The sequence below is a fragment of the Podarcis raffonei genome, chromosome 3 (genome assembly GCF_027172205.1).
Source record: "Podarcis raffonei isolate rPodRaf1 chromosome 3, rPodRaf1.pri, whole genome shotgun sequence".
Taxonomy (NCBI): Eukaryota; Metazoa; Chordata; class Lepidosauria; order Squamata; family Lacertidae; genus Podarcis; species Podarcis raffonei.
In genome coordinates this window covers 14,084,185-14,107,403 of record NC_070604.1, presented here as the reverse complement: position 1 = coordinate 14,107,403, position 23,219 = coordinate 14,084,185, and the positions used below count along the sequence as shown (strand labels likewise).

General features: G+C 42.2%; 2 long non-coding RNA genes across 2 annotated transcripts; both read right to left on the bottom strand.

Moving 5' to 3' along the window:
* Positions 1–9,392: 9,392 nt before the first annotated feature.
* On the bottom strand, positions 9,393–9,848 carry LOC128410007 (uncharacterized). Its single transcript, XR_008329365.1, has 2 exons — positions 9,711–9,848; positions 9,393–9,479 (listed from the first exon to the last, which is right to left on the bottom strand). It is a non-coding gene; the product is annotated as an uncharacterized LOC128410007 (long non-coding RNA).
* Positions 9,849–11,416: 1,568 nt separating this feature from the next.
* LOC128410005 (uncharacterized) lies at positions 11,417–18,302 on the bottom strand. Its single transcript, XR_008329363.1, has 2 exons — positions 18,262–18,302; positions 11,417–11,861 (listed from the first exon to the last, which is right to left on the bottom strand). It is a non-coding gene; the product is annotated as an uncharacterized LOC128410005 (long non-coding RNA).
* Between the last annotated feature and the right edge of the window lie 4,917 nt (positions 18,303–23,219).

Sequence of the window (23,219 nt, the reverse complement as noted above, 5' to 3'; positions counted from 1 at the left end):
CCAGCCTGGCTTTGGACTGCAAAGTTTGCAGCAGCACATGCAACAAAATGGCGTCCAGCATTCAAAACCCCCTCAGCTTGCATTAACTAGCCACACACACACAGCCTCCCCCCCTCGCCACGAGATCTCCTTTCCTTTTCCCCCACCATGTACCCCCGCTCCAGACAGACCTTTTCGCTGGCAAGGGTGAGTGGGCCGCTGATGACATATCCATCCGATTCCAATCTGAGCACTCAGCACAGGTATGTTCAACTTCTGAGCCCCTCTGAGCCAAAGGCAGAAAGCCCAGCCAGCAGCCAAACGAAGCCTCAAGGAAAACCACCATCACCTCTCCGCTGGGAAGCGCTGAGCAAAGGCGAGTCCCCAAGCAACGCAGCCGATTTGATCAGCACAAGGCATGCAACCTCCACCCGCCCAGTCGTTCTTAGACTCCTTATTGGGTGAGCAACACAGCCAAGCAACACAGTTGGAGCCTCCCTCCTCCCTGGCCAGCAGAGAGGGAGGGAGAGGAGCTGCTTCCTTTGAAATTTAAAGGACATCATTTTAAGGGACATTTAAGGGACATCCATCAATAAGGGACAGCAGCGGGACATGGCGCTGGAATAAGGGACTGTCCCTCCAAATAAGGGACGCTTGACAGCTATGGCCCAGATTTATTTCTGTACAAAGCAGCCTCCTGAACTGTTGAAAAAAACATATTTTACTGAGAGCCTAGCCAGCAAGTGGTCAAAGCCGCTTCCTCCCTCCCTCCCTTTCTCTCTCGCTCTCCTTATTATTGATTATTGATTTGACCAGGAAGGATCTTTTGTGCTTGGTAGAAGATGAAGCAAAACTGCAAAGCACCAATGCACAATTTGTGGCTCTTTGTTTTGTTTAGCTGTATTACTATTGTATTTGGATTGGAGCATTGGGTTGGAAGTACCTATGCAGATGTCTCTGGCGTCTGGGGTGTTAGGGGAGGGGTAGTACCTCTGGCGGGGGATGAGTCCCTTCCCAGTCTGCCCTCTCTTCTCCCTCTGACCACTTCTGGCTGTCCCACCACCAATCCCCTGGCTCTGAGCCTTCTTACTCTGGGGGTTGCCTTGGGGGTGTTCCCCAGCTGGTGCCTCTCACAACATCCAGCTAGTCCAAGACAATAGGTCTGGAAACCTTTAAAAATCTGCCATGACTCTGACAAACCATTTGAACAACCATACTGGTCTAGGTGTCTCTTCATTGACCTTTCAGGAAAAAATTAAATACAATCACACAATCACAATCAAAAACACAATCCATCTGTCTACAGTAGATAATAAAGTAACAAGCATCCTTTTCTTCTTTTGATAACTTGCTTCCCTGTGGTCTTATCAAATTTTAATCAAAGTCTGGTAAAATCATTTATAATTTCCCATTTACAAGTGAAGATATAACACAATAAAGCACATTAGCAGCTCGCAGGCATTAGCAAATCCTTAAGGACAATGTATCAGTGCCAAAAGTAAATGCAATAATGCAACCATGATCCAGTATGTAATATATTGAGAAAATCAGCAGTAGGGTAATAAAGTTTTGTGCTTTCTAATGACATTGTAATGCGCGTGCGCCAGAACAGCAGCATTCCTGTGATGTTTTGACCTTTCGTGCCTACCAACTCTTTTATCTCACCAAATTCTACAATTCAGGTGCAGCAGGCAGACATATTTGATGAAACTGTGTTTATACAAGCCGTATGATACATTGAGTGCAATTCAACGTCATAATCTTCCAGTTGTCCCATCCGTACAAGCACTGAAGGTTGTCATTGTGATAAGAATTTTAAGGTCTTAGATATATATTAAATGTTCATAAATGTACCAACCAAGCACATACATAGATCAGCACAGGAAGACCGACCTGAAACCATTTTTGATTCCCAGACTGACCAAATGTTTTCTCTGCAATGCCAAAGGAAAATGGAAAAGCCTTCCCATTGTCTTTTCCTTCACAAATCCTGTCTTAAGGGCACATTTAAGATACGAATAAGGTGTGATCCTGTGACCTGGCTCAGGAACTAAGTATTTATCAATACAAAAGACTGGCCAGGCTCCCCAGGGTATCCATCAAGTAAGCATTAACAGGTAACTTGCCAGACAGGAGATAAACAACGCACTCAGATTTCTGCCGTAGACCGCCCTTTCTGTGATGTAGGTATGATGTGTCTGGGGGGTGGTCTTGAGTTACGCCCCTTTCTGTGATGTATGTATGATGTTTCTGGGGGTTGGTCTTGAACTCTAGGGCGGGCAATTTAAAATGTCTATATAAGGGAGGACACACTTGGCTTCTGGGTCCTCCTCCTTTCTTGCGTGTGAGGGGAGCACCCTGTTGCAACAGATCAATAAAGATCAGGCTTACTAGCTGCTTTGCTTCTCAATATTCTCTGGTTGGCCTCTGTTTATTTTCTCCTACCAATAGGGAACCTACGTAAGGACTCTATATGGGCTTTTGGACACCCCATAAAGGAAAAGGACAGATTTTTGTTTACAACATCAGATTGAACGATCCCCCAGCTCTTCTCCCTGTGCATTGTTCTAAAGGGTCTCCCAACACCCTCCCCAAGCCAGTTTGCAGGGTATGTGGGGGAGGAGAGGGGGGAAAGCCCCACTGGTCAAGCGGAACATGTTAGGTAATCCCAACCGATTGCACCCAGAACTAGTGCTAATGGAACCAGCCTAAATTCTGACACTTGGATAGAGTTTCCTGCAATAGCCCATTATTTGGAGATCCCAAAACAAAAGTGCACTGTGTGGAAGGAATAAATGGCAATGTGCTGGAGAAACAGCATTCCCAATTTGGTCCTTTAGCACTTAGAAAATGACATTATTGTTTATATTTCTTTGGACAATTTCAGAGCTGGTGGAAACTCAGAGAGCTGGTAACCTCCTCCCCTCAGTCAGTTAGCTAGCCTATCAACAACTTTTACCGTCAAGCATATGAGTGACCCATTTCATTGGATTTCGAAAAGTGAAACACCCATCCTTACTACAGAAACATGACTCATCTGGGGGTTTTTTAATCAATGTGAATTGAAACAATGCACACTGCATGGTATATCTGCAAGAGAACACTATGCGTGAGTCAAATAAAATTAAAGAATGGTTGAAAAATGTTGAATGATGCTGTTTACACACACAAACACTTCACACATGCTAAACTTAGGCACAACTCACAACCTACAGTGACTGCATTGTGAATTTGTGGCAGTCAGTTATCTTGTGCCAGCCCAGACGATTGGTCCAATTAGCCAGTATTGTCTACTCTGATTGGCAGTATCTTTCCAGGTTATCGGGCACAGATATTTTGCATCAACCGCTCCTGATCCTCTTTGACTAGAGATTTCAGGGATTGAGCCTCCATGTAAAGGAGATGCTGCTCCACTGAGCTTTCCCAAATGCTTCATTACTCATGAGAAAATGTGCTGTGAAAGAATATTGCTCTCAAGTAGGGCAGAAATAGTTAATCCCAATGCAGAAGTGGCACTTTATCACAGATTCCTGTGGGATGTTTGAAGGGATTGCTGTTATCTTCGAGAATTAACTAAATCAGACTTAATACATCTTCTAGGCAATTGGGATACGCAAATCTTCAGTGGCAGGAACACTTCACATGACAGTTATTATGTGAAATCAGCGTCGCGAAGTATATCAGTGTTACATGGTGTGTGTTCATTTTGGCTTCCTTCTTTATAGATCAAATCGAAAACAGAGGAGAGGGTCCACAAAATATATGAAAGCAACTAACAAAATGACAGGAATGCCCCAAAAAGGGGTCTACAGCTGCCATCTGTGAGGAATTACCCATTTGTTCTGATGGAGCATGAAACAGGATGCAAGCCAGGAGATCTTGTCATAACAATTTGAAGTGTCTGGAGAAATTGTTGCCATTGTTGCATGCCATTGGCCACCTTAAACATATATATGTTTATTTCACAGGTAGTTCTGTCATGCTATTTCATAAGTCATTTGTATGCATGGTTTTCATTGTTTTGGAAGGTCCCTGTCATTTTGCCTGTTGCTTTTTCATACCCCTCCACAAAGTTTGCAGTAAGCTTATATTTCCTCTGTCTCTAGCTCAGAATCTCCCGTCTTTTTTTTTTTTTATAAAAAAGCAGAATTTCATGCAGTAGTGATACACATTATGCAGCATTGCCCTTGTCTGTACTGTAGTCTGATGCCAGAGCTGTCACGCAAATAAACTCAATGCAAAACTAATAATACAGTGGTACCTCGGGTTAAGAACTTAATTCGTTCTGGAGGTCTGTTCTTAACCTGAAACTGTTCTTAACCTGAGATACCACTTTAACTAATGGGGCCTCCCGCTGCCACCACACGATTTCTGTTCTCATCCTGAAGCAAAGTTCTTAACCCAAGGTACTGTTTCTGTGTTAGCGGAGTCTGTAACCTGAAGCGTCTGTAACCCAAGGTACCACTAATTGCAAGGGCTTATTAGATTGGTCCAGTTCTCCTCTTCTTCTTTTCCAGTGCCATTGTGCAGTCCCAAGTTGTGTGACCTGAAAAACTCCCAGGTGGGGCTGGATGGGGGGGGGAGGGAACCTGAACTAAAACCAAAGAATAAATATTGTTAGAAAGGTTTGGATCCATACTGGTATTCAGACACGCTGTGTTCCACCCAACATTGTGGGTGCCCAGCGCACACATGTGACAAGACACATCGCCACTACAAAGGGAGGGCACAACGGCCAGGCACCTGCAGTAAAAATTGTGTGGGTGCCTTGGCATCCATGTCCGTCCCCCCGCCCTGGAGATGGTGCCTATGCTGGTTTTTAATGTGTCTGTTATTGTCCCATAAACACTTGTTGCATATTGAAAGTTTCATTGCATCATGGGACCAGTAATGATCATAATGGAAGTTCTACTAAAGTGTGTGTCTTAAGTGCAGTTTCTCACAAAAGTGCCCAGTCTTAGGCTGCAGCTCTTGAATCATGGGTAGCTGCTATCTTTTATGATAGCAGCCCTTTTTTGCCACCAGAGTGGCTTTGAATGATGCTGTTGCTGAGCAGCCTTGGAGAAATCAAGCAGTGGAACTTGAAATAAGAGTGTGTGTTTTGCCACCGCCACCACAAACAACCAAAAAGAGAAAGAAAATAGCTTTTTGAAGCAAACACCACCACCCTCTGTTTTGCTGCCCACTGAAAAACTTGGAGAAATGACTCTCTGTGTAAATTGAGGCTGTAAGCTTATGAAGTCTCAGCCCTACTAGGTGACGGTAGAGATGCTCGCCTGGAATAATGATTGAATAAACCAAATGGGTGCTGTTGTTTTTGAGGAGGGTGATAAATCCCACTAGTGGGGCTCCTATTTGTTGATCAGAACTTTCGCCCTCTTAGCTGCCTAATCTGAATCCCCCATGTTTCTCTAATTTACTGTGACATTTAAGTGCTATTTCACTCTTCTGACCTTTGCAGCAAAGTACGACCTAGCAAAATATTGTAATAGATCTATGGTGCTAAATGTCCAGGCTTAGTAAATATTAGGATTTAATTAGAACTTGTATGTTATAAGACAGTCTCAACGTGGATTAGAAGGGGGAAATGTGATGGGTTTGAGGTGTTTAATTAGCATTTATGTGTAATGACTGTGTATCAGACCTGAGAATGTAATAAAGATCCCTGTTTTTAGAATATGTATATGGACATACTTCTGAGCATCAGCAATTAGCACGTGAAGAGTTAATTAACCGAGGTAAACATCTTAAGTGTTTAATCCTAGTCAATCAACAAGTGTTCATCAAGTCAGACAAACTCCTTTGTTAGGTGCCGTGTTGCGGATTAACAATTAGTATGTCAAAGCAGCGAAAAAACTGGGTATTTGAATGCAAATGAATAAAGGGGACTTAGTTTTTAGGAACAGCAGAATTAGGGAAGATGGTACTAGGAAGCCGAGAAGCAGCCATGCTTGTATGCACCCTGGAGACCAAGATAGGCTGCAGAGCAAAAAGGATGCTGGTGATACTGCCATAAAGAAAAGCTGGCACATTTTGGGATGGTGTTGCTATGCACCCCTCCGCTGAAGACTGAAGGCTGTATATATGTGTAAAATAAACATATATCATCCAGATACTAGCCTCCATTGTGCCTTATTTCCACAAAGGAACACAGACCCTGGTGGAGAGCCAAGACCCCTGGATTTTCATGCTCTGCTAGGCAGAAATTTGGGTGGCTTGTAACTATACCCTTGTGCAAATTAATTGAAACAAACAATGCCGTTTATTGTACAAAACCCATATACACATGTACAAAACTCACATATACGTATATTAGTAATGGATATGTCCTCCGCTATTTTTAAGCAGCATTTGAACACGGTTTGGCATGCAGTCTACTAGTTTCAAACAGTCACTGTTGATTTTCGGATCCCTGTACCACACTTGAATCAGCACCTGAATGAGCTTCTCCATAGTCGTACAGTCTACAGCACAGAGGCGACTTTTGCATATAGCCCATGAATTCTCAATGGGATTTACGTCCAGGGAATTCCCTGGCCAATCATGTACCTGTATTTGCTGCTCTGTCATGAATTTCTTCACCACTTTTGATGTGTGACAGGGGGCTAGGTCCTGCTGCATTATCCCAGTACTGCCAGGACACCTCTTTTCCAGCTGTGGAATAACTCTCTTTCGTAGAACCTCAATATATTTGTGGTGAGCACATCATTCCTTCTATAGGCCGACACCACAATGATCAACTGACTTTTCGTGTTCGTTTTGAGTACAGGATTATGAGTAAGACAGAAAACATGGTTTTTTTCCAATTAATTTGCACAAGGGTGTATATACAGGAGTACTGTTTTAAAATGTGTTTGTGTTAAACCCCAGCTAACCTTCCTAAGGGTAGAACTTGTAAGCCAGGACCACAAAGAATTTGCTGCTCTGGTCCGACAACTGCAGCAATGATAAGGTGGATCGATAGCTTGGAGGTGACACTTCAAAACACAAAGATCTGGAATGTTACTATTGTAGAGCAAGCTGTGAAGGGGAGCCTTTAGTCAGTCTCCCAAAAATGGTTAAGAGCAGTCCAAATGAATGGAATGATCCACCTGTTCCTCTATATACAGAATAATTTGCACCAAGAATAAGGATACAAAATTGACAGGTTTTTTTTGTAAATCAATAGTTGTTAACAGCAACTCTTGGAGGTCATTTAATAATAATAATAATAATAATAAATTTTATTTATATCCCGCCCTCCCCAGCCGAAGCTGGGCTCAGGGCGGCTAACAACAATAAACAATACAAAAGTACAACACAAACAACACTCTAAAATCATTCATTATAAAATTAATTAAATTCAAGCCACTGGCCACTATTGGGCCAGAGCTCCGCGAAGATTGCCGAGGGAGGGAGTCAGGCTGTGCCCTGGCCAAAGGCCTGGCGGAACAGCTCTGTCTTGCAGGCCCTGCGGAAAGATGTCAAGTCCCGCAGGGCCCTAGTCTCTTGTGACAGAGTGTTCCACCAGGTCGGAGCCACAGCCGAAAAAGCCCTGGCTCTAGTTGAGGCCAGCCTAACTTCTCTGTGGCCTGGGACCTTCAAGATATTTTTATTTGAAGACCGTAACATTTCAATGTCAGATGTGTTTGTTCTAGATTGGAGGAGTCAATGGCATGCCCTCTAGCTACTGTTGGACTCCAATTTGCATCAGCCTCTGCCTGCATAGCCAATGGGTAGGAATTATGGGAGTTTGTTGTCTACCCACGTTCTAAATGTTAATCAGAAGCTAAAGCAAGCTAAAAGACAGAAACATAAATCCTGGTAGAATCAGATTTTTGACACATTCCAGGATGTGATCCTCACATAAACAACAGCAGGCTTCTTATCTCTGATTTCCAGAATTGGGTGTGGAAAAAGGGCTAATCTTCACACTCACAATATTTTGTCATTGACCCAATACATCCTGCTCAGCGTATGGAGCCAGAACACTCTGAAACTCCTTATCTGTGTCAACAGAGATATCCTAGAAATCTTAGATTTGCAGGACGGGGGGAAATACAAGTTCAGTTCATGTCTGAGGAAAACAGAGGACCAGCTTTCACTGCCTTCTCTGCACTAATAGCCATGGCTTTTAGTGAAGCCATACTGACTTCAAGCAGCAGCCAACAGGGCCACTTGCTTCAGATCACTAGCCCAGGGGAATTCACCATGCCAACCTCCAGATGTCGTTGGACTCCAATTCCCATCACCCCTTACTATTGGCCATGCTGGCTATACTGGATGGAAGTTGTAGTCCAGCCCAATCTATCCCAATAATGGCAGCTGCTCTCTAGCATTCTAGACTGGTGTCTTCTGTCACCTGCTCTCAGAGACCATTTTCTAAACTAGATGTGCCAAGCATTGGATCTGGGACCATCTCTGTTACTGAGCTATGGTCCTTCCACCTCCTAGCCATGTTTGTGCCAAACAACACACAGAACTCAGCACAGTCCACCATGAGCTCAGAAATTCACCACAATTAACCATACTTGTGTATTTCACACGCATTGTGATTCCACAGTGTCATTGTAGCTCAGAAAAATTAACCAAGAATACTGTCAGTGTAAAAAGCATTAAGGGCACGATCCCTGCCCAAATATAGTGTTTTCAAGTCCCATGGGTATCAACGGGAATTAATAACTTTCCCATTTTTCAACTGGACTTGAAAAATGTTAAACTTTGGGAAGATTGTGCATGCTACAGATTTTGGTTAAGACTGAATGCATTCTTCGTATTTGAATTCTGTATTAATATTCAATACATGTAGCAAAAAAACAGCGTATTCTGAGATTAGGGAGTCAATAAGGTATTTTTAGCACCATCAACATCTCGTGCAGTTTGATACCTCCCAGGACAGATGGGTTTTTCTACAGCACATTGTCAAATGTTTGCTCAGCCAAGATGAGTTTTGTTCCAATTCCTTTCCCACCTTCTGTTGAAATATGTTTCACATGCCAAGCAAACATATAATAAAATTATAATTTAACTGTGTAGCTGTTTGAAGCCTTTGCACACTAAATAATTTTTTCTCTGATTAAATTTAAGGTCACTTGCACATCTTTGAGGAGATCTGGAAAACTTTAAGAATCTCTCACTGATCTGAAATTAATTCACTTCCATCGTTCTCAATGGAACATTCTGAGTATGAGCCAAATTATGTTTCATGTGAGATTTGTGCAATTGTCTTGATGTCCAGATAAGGGTGTAGCTGGGCTACCAGCCGAAGCTGATAGAAGGCACACTGTGCCACTGAGGCCACCAGAGCCTCAAGCAACAACAGTGGATCCAGAAGTACCCCCAAGCTACATACCCACTCCTTCAGATGGAGCGTAACGCCATCAAGAGCAGTCAGCCTCCCATCCATCTGATCTAGTGAATCACCCACTAACATAGTCTTATCTGGATGAACTTTGGTTTATTGTCTCTCATCCAGTCCATTACCGAGACAAGACAACGGTCCAGCACATCCAATCCTACACCTGCAGGTGTAAAGGAGAACACATAGAGCATATTGCTGGCAACATACTCCAAATCTCCAGATGATTCCACTCCGCGGTTTCATGTGGATGTTAAACTGCATGAGGGATAAAATCAACCTCTGAGGAATCGTGCATTGAAGGCTCCATGGGGCTGAATAGCACTCCCCAGCATTCCCTCTGGGAATAATCATCCAAGTAGGACTGCAGCCACCACAAAGCAGTGTCACTCACCCCTAACTCCAACAGCTGCTCCAGAAAGATACCATGGTCGGTGGTATCGAGGAGAATTAAGAGGCACACATTTCCCCTGTCTGTCTCCCTACATAGGTCATTATACACGATGAACAAAGCAGTTTCTGTGCCAAAACTGGACCTAAACCCCAGTTGAAATAAATCTAGATATACGTTCAGCAACAAACATGTTTACAAGGGTGTATGATTCAGGTACCATGATTAAGGAGCCATAATGGGTTGCAGCTTTCTACTCAGTGTATACTTAGTGGTCCTATAGATTTGGAGTAAACACTGGAAGTTAATAGATGCCAGGGTTTTGATTAATTGGGGAATGGATTAAACCATAAGCTGCAGGGCTGTGCCAGACAAGGAGTTCTTGGGCTGCCTTATGCAAACCAGCCTGACTGGCTGAGGGGAAGAGCAGACCTGTTAGCATTACAATAGGGTCCTCAACAAGACAAGGGAACTTCTTGCCCCATCTGGGACCAGAGACTGGAGATTTGGAAGGTTGCCAGGGTAACTGCTCTGGGGGGAGGGCAAGGTGCTTTTGGGGGGAAAAGGATGAGATCCATCTTGGCGGGGGAGAAGGAGAGGTGGTCTGCAATGCTTTGGGTCATGTTGTAGGATCTGGACTCGCTCCATGCAGACTGATGGTGTAAATAGGAGAATAAACCCTATTTCTTAAAGCACGACAGACTCTGCCACGTCTTCCATTCTCCAAAGGGACACAGACCCTGTGTGTGTGCCTGTGGCCCCATGCACTCTGGCCACACTGCTTGGCGGAGAGAGGAGAGGGCACAGGGCTTTTGTATGTAGCAAACCTGGGTTGCCTCTGTAACCCTCAATCTGTTTTGGGTACTTTTAGAACCTGGGTTAGTCAGTATGGTGTAGTGGTTAAGAGCAGTAGACTTGTAATCTGGTGAACTGGGTTCACGTCCCCACTCCTCCACATGCAGCTGCTGGGTGACCTTGGGCTAGTCACACTTCTCTGAAGTCTCTCAGCCTCACTCACCTCACAGAGCGTTTGTTGTGGGGGAGGAAGGGAAAGGAGATTGTTAGCCACTTTGAGACTCCTTAGGGTAATGATAAAGCAGAATATCAAATCCAAACTCTTCTTCTTTCACTTTTTAACTTATATATTTGCAAAGACATTGTCTGCCTGTTGTGCATTCTCTAATCTGAAAGACGCTGCTCTCACCTAAAGCAACCTTGTTCATTTTGCCATGTTGGAAAGGGGCAGTGGATGGGTTAGGAGGCTTGTAATTTTTCCCTTGAAAGGGAACAAAAACCCTTAACTGTCTGACATCCTGCTATTTTTGTGATGATGATTGTGTCTTCCACTTACAAGAGGACATGGAAGATCCAGGAGCCACTAAAATCTTTGCCTCACTGATGAAATCCACCCCTGTCCTGCCAATTAAAACTGTGGGTGATGCTTCAAGTAAATTTGAATTTTAATGCATAGGTGTTGTTGTTTTTTCATTTAATTAAGAATCAGAGAATAGAAAAGCCATGGGAAAAAGCACTGCAAGTTGGTATTTAAATATAAGCTTAATGCATGCTTGTTTATAGTAATTTTCCATCAGCTTTTAACAAAGAGAACAAAAGGAGAAGGTAAATCACAGAGTGAAACAAGTGGATTTCTCAACCAGAAATTCTACTGGTGCTTGCTGATTTAAACTATGGAAAATAATTGGCTATAATCAATGTCACATATCCTTTATTGTTATAATTTACAAATTATGGCAAGGTGGTGATGTGGGGGACAGCCAAAGATCTAAATATAAACAATCACACTACAAACATGGCAAAAATCACAATCTGTATGCTGAGTGGCATTTGCAATCATATGCACCTTTTCTTGGGAGTACAGCCCATTGAACTCAGTGGGTCTTACTTCTAAGTAGACATGCAAAGGGTTACAGTGTAAACTATCTTTTGAGGATGCTGTTGATTTTTTGTCGCAGACCTTTTGGAGGAATCCTGAAGCAGCTTAGCTTTTCCTTGTCATATCCTTCATAAAATATGGTCTTTGCTTTCTCAATTATATACTTGCCTGTGTATTGAGAACGATTCCGCTGCATCTCCCTGTGTTTTTAAGTATCTGATTTCCATCTTCTTAGCAGCTGAATTAATCTGGTAAGATATCTGAGAACATATGTATTTGTTACTAAATAAGCACATTTGTACCATTTCCCTTTCCTCATAACTCTGGCTCATGTTTTAAAGGTTAATTATAGCTTACATTGGTGGGGGAACATTTACTCAGCACTAAAGGCTACACCAAAAATGATGATTATGAGCAAAAGTGCTAAAAATAATCTCTTTTATTTGCATGAAGTTAGTATTATTTGCACGGACATCAGCATTGGTAAAACTGCATCTTTCATTGGAACCAACCAATATTGACTATGCAACAGGCAAGTGACACAGATCTTTCGCAGGCTGAATGTTCACTTTAAAAGGGGGTGGTGGTGAGAAAATATATATTTATTTCTGAGTGATTTCCCACCCAACCAACCTCAGCATTGCCAGAGCCAAGCAAGTTTAAGAGCAGGAAGCAAAAGTGAGTCATCGGTGTCCTTTAACTTCCTTTCCCCTTCGCCCAAGTTTCCAAAGGCCTGGGCAAAAAGGTGTGACTTAATCCATTGATGGAAGATGTTCAGCAGAAAGGCCAGGTGCACAATGAAGAGGGAGTTACATAACCTGAAGGCTACAACCAAAGATGTTCTCTTTCACTTCCTCAGCCTGTGACTCTCAGCAATAGCTGGAAGACTTCCCCTACGGACTTTTAGCAACTGAACAGGCCTATGGCTGAAGGATGCCTCAGTTCCTCTCATCTTTGGCCTATATAACTGCCATTGTAAAAACTGGAGGAAAGAACGCACTCCTGGATCAATTTCGTGACAGAGTGTTAGGTAAGGACAAGCTCTGTGTCAGTCTTGCTATGCATCCTGGTTCAGGTAGCATCCTAAACAGTGAAGAGACAAAGGCAGGACTTGGGAGTCTGAATGGTGGTGCAAGGCTTTTTCTTAACTCTAATTGGGGGGGAGGCATATTTGAGATCTGCTTCAAGTAACAAAATCTCTTGGACCAGCAAGTACCAGTGTTGCAGATTATATACGGTCCATTCATAAATCGGACAGCCATGTGGAATTATGTGTTTAGCAGCATGTGCTGACAAAGGCCTGGTAATATTAACACTGGTTGCCACCTAAGACAAATAATAAATGTTGGAAATGAAAGGGAAAAGAAGGAACATTTTATCATATATGGTAGGAATGTAAGAAATTTAAAAATTCTGGGAAATGATATATAATGAGATGAAAAAGATGTTGAAATATACATTTCTTAAAAAACCAGAAGCATTTTTACTTGGCATTATAGGTGAGGATATTAATAGCCAGGATGTAAAATTGTTTTTATATGCAACAACAGCGGCAAGAGTATTGTTGGCTCAGAAATGGAAGCAAGAAGAAATACTGATGAAAGAAGAATGGCAGACAAAATTAATGGACTATGCAGAATTGGATAAAATGACAGGAAGGATTCGAAACCTGCGGGACCAGAGATTTACAGAAGATTGGAAGAAATATATGAATTATTTGAAGAGCAACTGTAATCAACAAATTACGCTAGTAGGACTACAAGAAGTTTTGTAAGGAGAAATATATGAAATATTGCAAAGAAGAGAGATATTAAGAGATTTAAATGTAATAGTGAAAATAAGAAATGTAAATTAAGTGAATAGATTGGAAAATTTTCAGATGTGATTGACGCAAGTCAAAAAAACTGTATAAAATATAAAAGTACATTTAATTATTGTTGAAAATGATATGTTGAAAAACTAATAAAAAAATTTATGTATATATATATATATATATATATATATATATATATATATATATATATATAAAACACTGGTTGCCACCTGATACTCAAAGAGCAAAGGTTTAGCTTCCAGGCAGGTTTTGCACTCCACTGACACCCAGTCACTTTGGGTGGCAAGCAATATTCCTATTCCATTGCCTTAGATCACCCACAGCATCTGAGAATTTGAAAGACAATATAGAACAGAAACTAGGCACTGTTTAGTGCCTCTGGTGTGTTATGGTTGTCCCATGCCTCTACTAGCATATGGGAGCAGGTGGCGCTGCGGTCTAAACCACTGAGCCTCTTGGGCTTGCCCCTCAGAAGGTCAGCGGTTCAAATCCCCGTGACGGGATGAGCTCCCATTGCTCTGTCCCAGCTCCTGCCAACCTAGCAATTCAAAAGCACACCAGTGCAAGTAGATAAATAGGTACCGCTGCGGCGGGAAGGTAAATGGCATTTCCATGTGCTCTGGCACTTGTCACGGTGTCCCATTGCGCCAGAAGCAGTTTAGTCATGCTGGCTGCATGACCCGGAAAGCTGTCTGAAATATACTCGGAGTCGAGTGTGAATTTCATGCTCTTTATTCAGCTTATAGTAGCAATGAATGAAACTTTCCCCAAAACGTGTCTCTATATATACATTATTTACACAATGGGCCCCGCGTGATTGGCTAATTCTGGGCTGCTCCTGTTGGCCAATCAGGTTGCGGATTCACCTCCTCCAGAAGCTTTATTGGCTGCTCCTGCAGGCCAATCAGATTGCTGACTCACTTCACCTGGAGCTGGATTGGGTGGCTCCTACGGACCAATCAGACTGCTGCATTCTATATCCTATTGTTCTAGGATTCAGCTCAGTACATAACACTGTCTGTGGACAAACGCTGGCTCTCTCAGCCTGAAAAGCAAGATGAGCGCCACAAACCCATAGTTGCCTTTGACTGGACTTAACTGTTCAGGGGTCCTTTACCTTTACCTTTTCTTCTTACCAGCATATGCAAAGGAAGACTGTGAGTACATATGCCTGCAATTAATCCCATATTGCTGTATGTGTTGAGTGGGAGCATGAATAAAGGCATCAATGAAGTTTAAATCTGGATGAAATGAAGTATTTATGTGAAACATTCAGTTTTCATTGGCAAGATAAAATCGCAAATGACACAGAAGGATGTTTGATGCTTTTTATGATCCAATCATACAAGAGGAAGGGTGGATAGATTGGGGAGAAATTTGATTCAGGCAAACTTACATAATTCACATCTTCTGAAACAATATGTGAATCGAAAGACGATCTTGAAGCCAACCTTCAAAATCTGCAGTTCTCAAAATTTTGCTGTGCAGTTCTCCAGGTATCAAGCATGTACTAGGGTAAAGTATGCATAGAAGTGCATATATTAGTGAAAACAACATGCAGAAACACATTATATTAGGGGAAATCACTTTGCAAAAAAATGTGCATATTGGGGGAAATTGTACATATGTGTATATGTGGCCTTTTCAAGGTATGTTTATATGGGGGGGTTGTTTGTTTATTTGGATGGTGTGATTCACTTTGGGTTGACTTGGGCAAGATAATTAAATAATTAAATAAATTAACAACAACTGTATTAGGAGAAATGTTCACTAAAGTGCTAAAAAATAAATAAATAAATAAATAAAAATCCCCAGCTGATTTGGAAATGTAGAGAACAGAAGTGAATTTAAGATTAGAAAAATGAGAAACCAAAGAATTTAAATGGTCAACTTTGCCCATCCCTAATTAAGAGGAGCCTGACATTAGCAACAGAAGAACAGTAAATGGGAATCTTACGTTGCTCACATGGTGAGTGACAATGACAAACTGGTGAAACAGAAATGGATGAGTAAACATGCACAGAACTGGAAGCAACAAGAGGTTACCAGCTAAGAAAGATTTGGTCAGAGTGGCAAAGAATGGCATGGAGAGCAGAAATGTTGATACGAGTGTGAAATTGGAAGGGGTAATATATAGAAGGCAAGCATGTACAACACTAACAACAGGTTGGAAGAAGGAACAGTCCAAACCCGTGATTTGTTATAGTGACAGAAGACTGTGGGCATCCAGACTAAGGAGGACATCCAAAAACCATAAGCCTGAGAATTAACAGCTTGGCTTCCTCACACTCCCCATTCTGGCAGAAGTTCTGCGTATGAACAGTGCCTACATGCTTGAGATGTGCACATTTCTACATTTCTGCACCTCTCTCTCTCTCTCTCTCTCTCTCTCTCACACACACACACACACACACACACAGAGAGAGAGAGAGAGAGAGAGAGAGAGAGAGAGAGAGAGAGAGAGAGAGAGAGCACAAACTCCCCCTAAATAACCATAACCCAGTATTTATATGCTGAGAATATAGGAACAGAAAACCCTCATTTCTCTCCAAGATGATCTATCCTTAAAGCAGAAAGCCAGTTTCTTAGTGCTTAGTCCCCTCAGAGCCATTTAATCGATGTAAAGACTCCCATATTATGAATCAGACTTTCTTTCTCAGCATAGGAGAAAGTGCTCTCTGAACTTTTACTTTGTCCGCAGCCTCCATAAATTGTCTCCCCGTGCCGGAAAACAGAGCAGTCAGATGGAGGTGAGCTGTTGTCTATTCCTCCAAGAACTGATGAAAAGCTGTTGTCTGGCAGTAACTCATTGTTAGGACTTTGCCAGGAAGGAAGAATTTCCTATCACAACTCTGTAATAAGCAAGCCAAGCTAAGCTGGGATACGGAACAATAAAAAGGAGCATATATCAGTGTGCGGTCCTCTCTTATTAAAAACAACAGCAACAAGGCATCCTCTGCTGCTAACATATGAATAGTAAAGCATCCTTTTATTTTATTCCACCACCACCTCCTTTACCCCCACCACTTCTTCCAGATCGTGTAGCTATTTGTTGTTGTTGTTTAGTCGTTTAGTCGTGTCCGACTCTTCGTGACCCCATGGACCAGAGCACGCCAGGCACTCCTGTCTTCCACTGCCTCCCGCAGTTTGGTCAAACTCATGCTAGTAAACTCGAGAACACTATCCAACCATCTCGTCCTCTGTCGCCCCCTTCTCCTTGTGCCCTCCATCTTTCCCAGCATCAGTGTCTTCTCCAGGGAGTCTTCTCTTCTCATGAGGTGGCCAAAGTACTGGAGCCTCAGCTTCACGATCTGTCCTTTCAGTGAGCACTCAGGGCTGATTTCCTTAATATCACCATCCAAAGCCTGATGTGCAGGCTGACAGTTGTAAACTGTCATTTATTGAAACAAGCTTTTAAAAATATTTCCTCATAACACCCTCCAAAGCACTCCCAGTTAACCTGGAAGGCTGCCTGGATATCATTGGGGGTTTCTGCAAGCCTTAAAGGAGCAACCAAGAGTGAGATCGAGTAAATGAGGCATCCCTGAGGTAAAAAGAGATAAGGTAGGGCAGGGGACAGGACATTTTCTCCTGTATAAAATTTATTATTTATTATTATTATAGTATGGTTCTCTGTGTGTATAGAATGTATGATTGTATCTTTGTAGAAATGTGAAGCAGCTAGACATTTAGCATGCTGAATTATTATTTTTTTAAAAAGAGAATAAGTTATGGTGAATTATTTCTTCCTATATAATAAAAAATGTAAGGTGTGGTCAAGCTCTGCAGTTCATCAAGCCTCTCCTGGTATGCCCCACGGAGGACCTTAAGGTCCATATATAGCAACACCCTAGAGGTCCTGGGCCCTAAGGAAGTTAGATTAGCCTCAACCAGAGCCAGGGCCTTCTCAACACTGGGACCAGGGCCCTGTGGGATCTGATTTCTTTCTGCAGGGCCTGTAAGACAGAGTAGTTCCACCTGACCTTTGGCTTGGAATCAGTTTGATTCCCTCCCCCTCTTTCCTTTTCCTTTCTCCTCCTGTGAAGAGATTGCACCCTAATGTTTTATTGTTGTATCTTAATCTTTTAAATTGTATTTTAATCAACTTGTTTTTATTATTGGTTGTTAGCTGCCCTGAGCCTGGTCTTGGCTGGGGAGGGCGGGGTATAAATAAAAATTTATTTATTTATTATTATTATTATTATTATTATTATTATTATTATTATTATTTACTGTGGCATAAGGAATGGCAAGCTGAACCACACGAGTTGTTTAATGGAAGGGAGAAGGTGCATTGAACACACCTGCAGTGAGGTTTAACAAAAAGGGGAGGTGCTTCACACAGTGGTTTAGCAAGCCACTCTGTGAAGCTCCTCCTGCCTCCTTTAAAATGGGGTGGGGCTTGGGAAGTGAAGGGTTTGGGGCAAGATGCGAGGGATAGCCAGAGTAGATGAGGTGTAAAGAGAGGGGGTTTTTCAGGTGTAGAGGAAGGGCGGTTGGCATATGGGTCAATGAGGTTGGTGGCCGAAGCAAGCAGGGACAGCAACCCCTAGTCTCTGGGAAGAGCAAGAATCAGGGCAGGAATTGGCAAATGCATTGGACAGCCCTGTAATGTGTATGGAGTACTATGATGGTAATATTTCAACAGCTTGGCAATACCCCATGAATGCTCACAATACGTGGGGGGGGGGAGTACTAATAGCTAGAGTGCCAAATTGCCCGTTCTTTCCCTCTCCTTGCCTGCTGTTTCTCTGCCTACACTCTGCTGATCATTTCAAGGAGAGAGACGACAGAAGCCACTTTGCTCACATCCTGCTACTGCCCACCTGAATAGGAGAGACGGTGTCCTCACACTTCTGTTTCTCTGTCTGCCTCCATGAGAAAGAGAGAGAGAGAAAGATGGTAGCTCACATGTAGTAGCCCTGGTTGTCTGCTTCAAGGAGATAGACTGGCCATTGTGACCTCATGCTGATGATGCTTCCCGGAAGAAGAGTCAGGCTGGCTATTGTGTCTTCATGCTGATGCTGAAGGAGAGAGACATCCCATTGTGTCCTCATGCTGATGATGTCTGCCTACAGAAAAAGAGACTTCTCCACTTATGGTAATTTTGTCTGCTTGAAGGAGAGAGTAGCCCTTGTGACCTTGGGCTGATACTGCCTGTCTGATGGAGAAGACTGGCTATTATTATTTACTGTCAGAAAATCCCCACTTGTATTTGGATTATCTTGTTAGTTGTACATACAAATTTCAGAGTAGGAGTTACTGAGCAGCTTTATGTCTGCTACCAGATGGAGTGAATTATAACCTGGTGAGGGCTCAAAGAAGCTTCAGAATTTATGAAGATATCCAAGGAAGCTTAAAGCAAGAAGCCATGTGATCCATGTAGCAAAAACAGTAGGCTTTGATGGGAGTAGATCTCAAATCTATCTTTTTATGAAGGTAGAAACTCTCTCAAAATATGTGTCAATAAGAGCTGTGCAGAACTTTGAGCATGGTGATGTGTTAAGGTCATCATCTCCTTGGTCAAGCCATATTTTTCAAGGTTCTGAGATCATGGTATGTTTCAGTCTCAATATGTTCTGGAGATATGCAATGACATTTGTAAGATCAGCTCCAGAAAATAGAAATAAAAATACTTGAGGGGTGGTTGGCCATGTCAGGAACTTAGGAGGCTCTCTTATACAAAATCAGCTCAACAGTATCCAAACCAACAGGCAGCCATGCAGATATTTCACATGGGGGGTCTTCTCCACCCCTACCTGGAGGTGCCAGGAGACTGGATTTGGCATGCAAAACTTTCTCTCTAGCTCTAAGAAATATTCCAGTCATGTCTGTCAAATATAGTCTTCATATTTTAAATTAGAATCTAGATATTTTAGATTAATAGTCACATGGTAATGTACAATCAAGGAGTAATGTACAATCAATAACATACATTCTTTAGTACAACAGATAGATTTATACTATTAGATTGATATCCATGTTGTTAAGGAAATGATGTACCTCTTAGTCAAAAATGTATTTGGCTGATTAAAATGCTAATGTGCTAGAAATAATATCCATAGGATAGATACTCTAAGTATTATTATAACTACCCATGGAATAGATATATGCATTACAGTACATTAAAGCATTGTATGTGCAATTAGGCATTATATGTACTAGAAATAATAGTCATAAGGAATATAGGTCAATTCATTGTTGTAACGTTCTAAGCATAATCAAACACAGAAAGAGTAGCAATATTGGGAAGAACAGAATAGTGATAATAGTGTTGTCTAGTCATGGTCCCAGATGTGTGAGAGCTGGCTAAAGCTACTCAGTGTTAAACTATACATTATACACCTAATGGAAATCACTCCACCCCCCAAAGCAGCTGTTTGCCCCTGGAAATAAGCTGTTCCTTTTAACATCTAGTAGCTTTCCTCCTAGGCTAAATAGCAGCTGGAAGAACAGGTTAAGAACCTCAGCACTGTGGAAAGCCAATGGTAGTGTTTAAAGTGTTGGACCAGGACCTGGAGGCAGGCAGGGTTCACATGCCCTCTCAGCAATGAAGTTCCTTAGGTGACCTTGGGCCAGTCACCATCTCTCAACCTAGCCTACTTTGCGGGGATGTTGTGAGGATAAAACGGAGATGAGAAGAACCATGCATAAGATGATAGCTAGATAGCTACATAGATGGATGGATGGGTGTGTTAAGCCTCCTCTACCAGTGTCGCAATCTGAGTCATGGTGGGTCTGTCTGTTTGTTAATACTACATGACATCTTAGAGAATATTATATATATATATATATATATATATATATATATATATATATATATATATAGAGACAATAATTGTGAGGCAGTGTGGTATAGTGGTTAGAGTGCCAGACTAGACCTGAGAACCTACAGTTCAAATGTCCAGCCTGCTGCAAGGCTCACAGGGGTGACCTTGAGCCCATCACTTTCTCTCAGCCTACAATATCTCTCTGGGTTGTTGCGCAAGTATAAAATGGCGAGCAAAAGGGAGCCATTTTGAACTCCTTAGAGAAAAGTCAGGATATAAATGTAGTAATAAATGTTAGCATTGCTGCAAGTGGACTCCCTGATCTGGACCTTGTGCAGACTAGAAATGAATTTAATAATTGTAAATAAACATTACAAAATTACAAATTAATTTACAAAACATTGCTCTTTAACAATGTGGTTCCGTCTTCTTTTTAGTCCTTAATTCAGTCCAAAAACATTCCTCTCTCTGCTCCCAGAAATACATCCTAAGCATCTTGCTTGTTCATCATCTCAGAGCTTAGCCCCTACCGCTGCTACTAGCTCCAAAGACTAACAAAGGTTTTCAGGTTTCATGTCCTGTTGTGAGAGATCTGCAGCTCAGGTTTCAGGATGTGTCATCATTTAGCCTAAAGTTGTTGTTGGCATCCATCTATCTCAAGAGACAATGGAGTGTACCTGGAGGGGGGGTGAAGTCAAACTGCTGCATTAGGAGCATCAAAGTGACCTTTCTGGGATGCAAGCCTGGGCAGTGTGTATGAAGGTCCTGGGCTGCCCAAACAACAAGATCCCCCCTCTTGGCATCCCTGATGTAGTCCAAAGAAAAACAGAGCAATACATTTGACATCAGCTTGGCTGCAGGCAGGAAGAAGTGTACAAGGTGCCATCCAATTGTCTTAGGGTCTCCACTAGAGATTTGTACAGGGTTCAATCCTTAGCTCTTTCCTCTCCCAAAGATATCCCACAACACAGTGGGCGTTTAGGATCAGAGTTTTCCTTCTCATAGATGGTCTACCTTTCCAGGTTGATGGGAAGGCCCTCACTTCCCTCTACAGTACGTGCAGAAACGTCATCTTGACCGTTGAACCCACTATTGATCTTTTCTGCTCAATATGCCAGAGCCTGCCTTTGCATACAGGGGAAGTCCCTAACTCACTTGTTTGAGACCCATCGGCTACCTCACCTGGTTTAGCTTGCCAGCCAAAGCTGTTTTCACATGCTGAAAGCTTCTAGGAACCACAGGTGAGAGCTGAGTGCAGTGGGCAAAAGGTGCACAAACTGCCCCAGAAGGAACATGACATGTTTCCCACCAGAGGTAGTACCCCTCCCCTAACACTCCATACACTGAAATGGAAACACCCAATCTTTTCTGCCGCATTTAACAGAGTGAAACCTCCTGAGCCTAATGCAAATTCTCTTTGCAAAATGTTTTCAAACATAATGCATGCCAACATTACATTTTATGCATATTAAACATATCTTTAACATTAAATAGTTTAAGGCCTTGTCCTGATGAATGAACAAGCTAAATTTTGGGAATGGTGTGACAACAAAGTGAAGAGAGATCTAAGAGTAAGTGGGGGGAAATAGGAGAGAAAGAGGTAACAGTACCAGTTCTTAGGCTTTGTGGTGGTTGAGGATGAGGAGAGAGAGGGATTAAGCTAAGGGCTTAATGGAAAAGGTGACTCTGGGGCAGGGATTTGAACAGCTATTTCCTCGATCTTACACTCTTGGGAAGCAATTCATCTTTGGACATGTTTTAGGTAGAAGCTTCAGCTTTTCAAATGGTTGGCTATACAAGAGTCCCTTGCTGCTTCAAAGCATGGATTTTCTGCTGCCATAGCATCCTAAATTGTGTGGACAATTGCTGTGTTCTAGTGAGCTTAGCAGAGTCTTTCAGACTTCATTAGAGTTGGACAGTCCATCTGTTACTCACAGCGAAGGCCAGGTTTAACCTCCAAATTGTCGGAAAACAAGGTCAAAGCCGGAGGTCTGGAAAAGTAATATCATAAACGCTCTTTAAAATGGCTCTGAAGGTTCTTGAATTATTGAAAGAAACAGGAGAGGGAAGAAACTTCTCATTCTGGCTTCCTTGCAATCAGAAAAAGAGGATCAAAAAGAGTTGCCAAAAGGAACAGTGTTGTCTTGAAACATTAACCCACCCCCCAGCCCATTATTTGATGTTCCATCTAGCTATTAAAATCTGTCCCGTAGTTATTTTGCAACTGTCATATAATGTTCATTCTGCGCTTGCAAGAAACCAGACCTTTTTTGTGGCAGCCCTTACACTTTGGAGCCTCCGTTGCCATTGATATTAGGCAGGTGACTTCACCATACTGTATTTGCCGCCTGCTAAAACCCTTTTTGTTCCAGCAAGCCTACCTCGGCATGGGATTTTAGCATGTGATCTTGGTAAGTATTAAAAAAGCTGATTTTAGTTTCTGCTTTAAAACAAAACAAAACATGTAACTTCTTGTTGTTTTTTTAAGCCTTTATTAATTTTCCAGTAAGAACATCTAATTAACATATCAAATTCAATAAAAATAAAAAAACTAAAATAAAAAAGTCCAATTGTCTTCCAAATTGTAATCTTAATTTTTTGACTTCCCACGGTCTGACTTCCAAAGCGTTTTCAACATCATAGTCCTGCAGCTTGTCATCGATGTTTTCATAATTCCGTATCGTGATTTTATCCATGTAACTTGTTTTTAATAGGATGAATTCAGCATCATGCTCTTCTGATCATTCCACCAGGACATGTATTTTGTGTTACTGGATGGAACAAAATACCGTATTTTTCGCTCCATAAGATGCACCTGACCATAAGACGCACCTAGTTTTTAGAGGAGGAAAAAAAGAGAAAATATATTCTGAACGAAACAGTGGATGTATGATTTTTGTGGTTTATGCTGTGACCACAGACATGTGATCTGATGGTGAATTTGGGGTGACCCAATGCAAAAATCCTGAGGATCCACGGGCTTTTACCTCCCCCCTCCCAGGCAGCCTCCACTA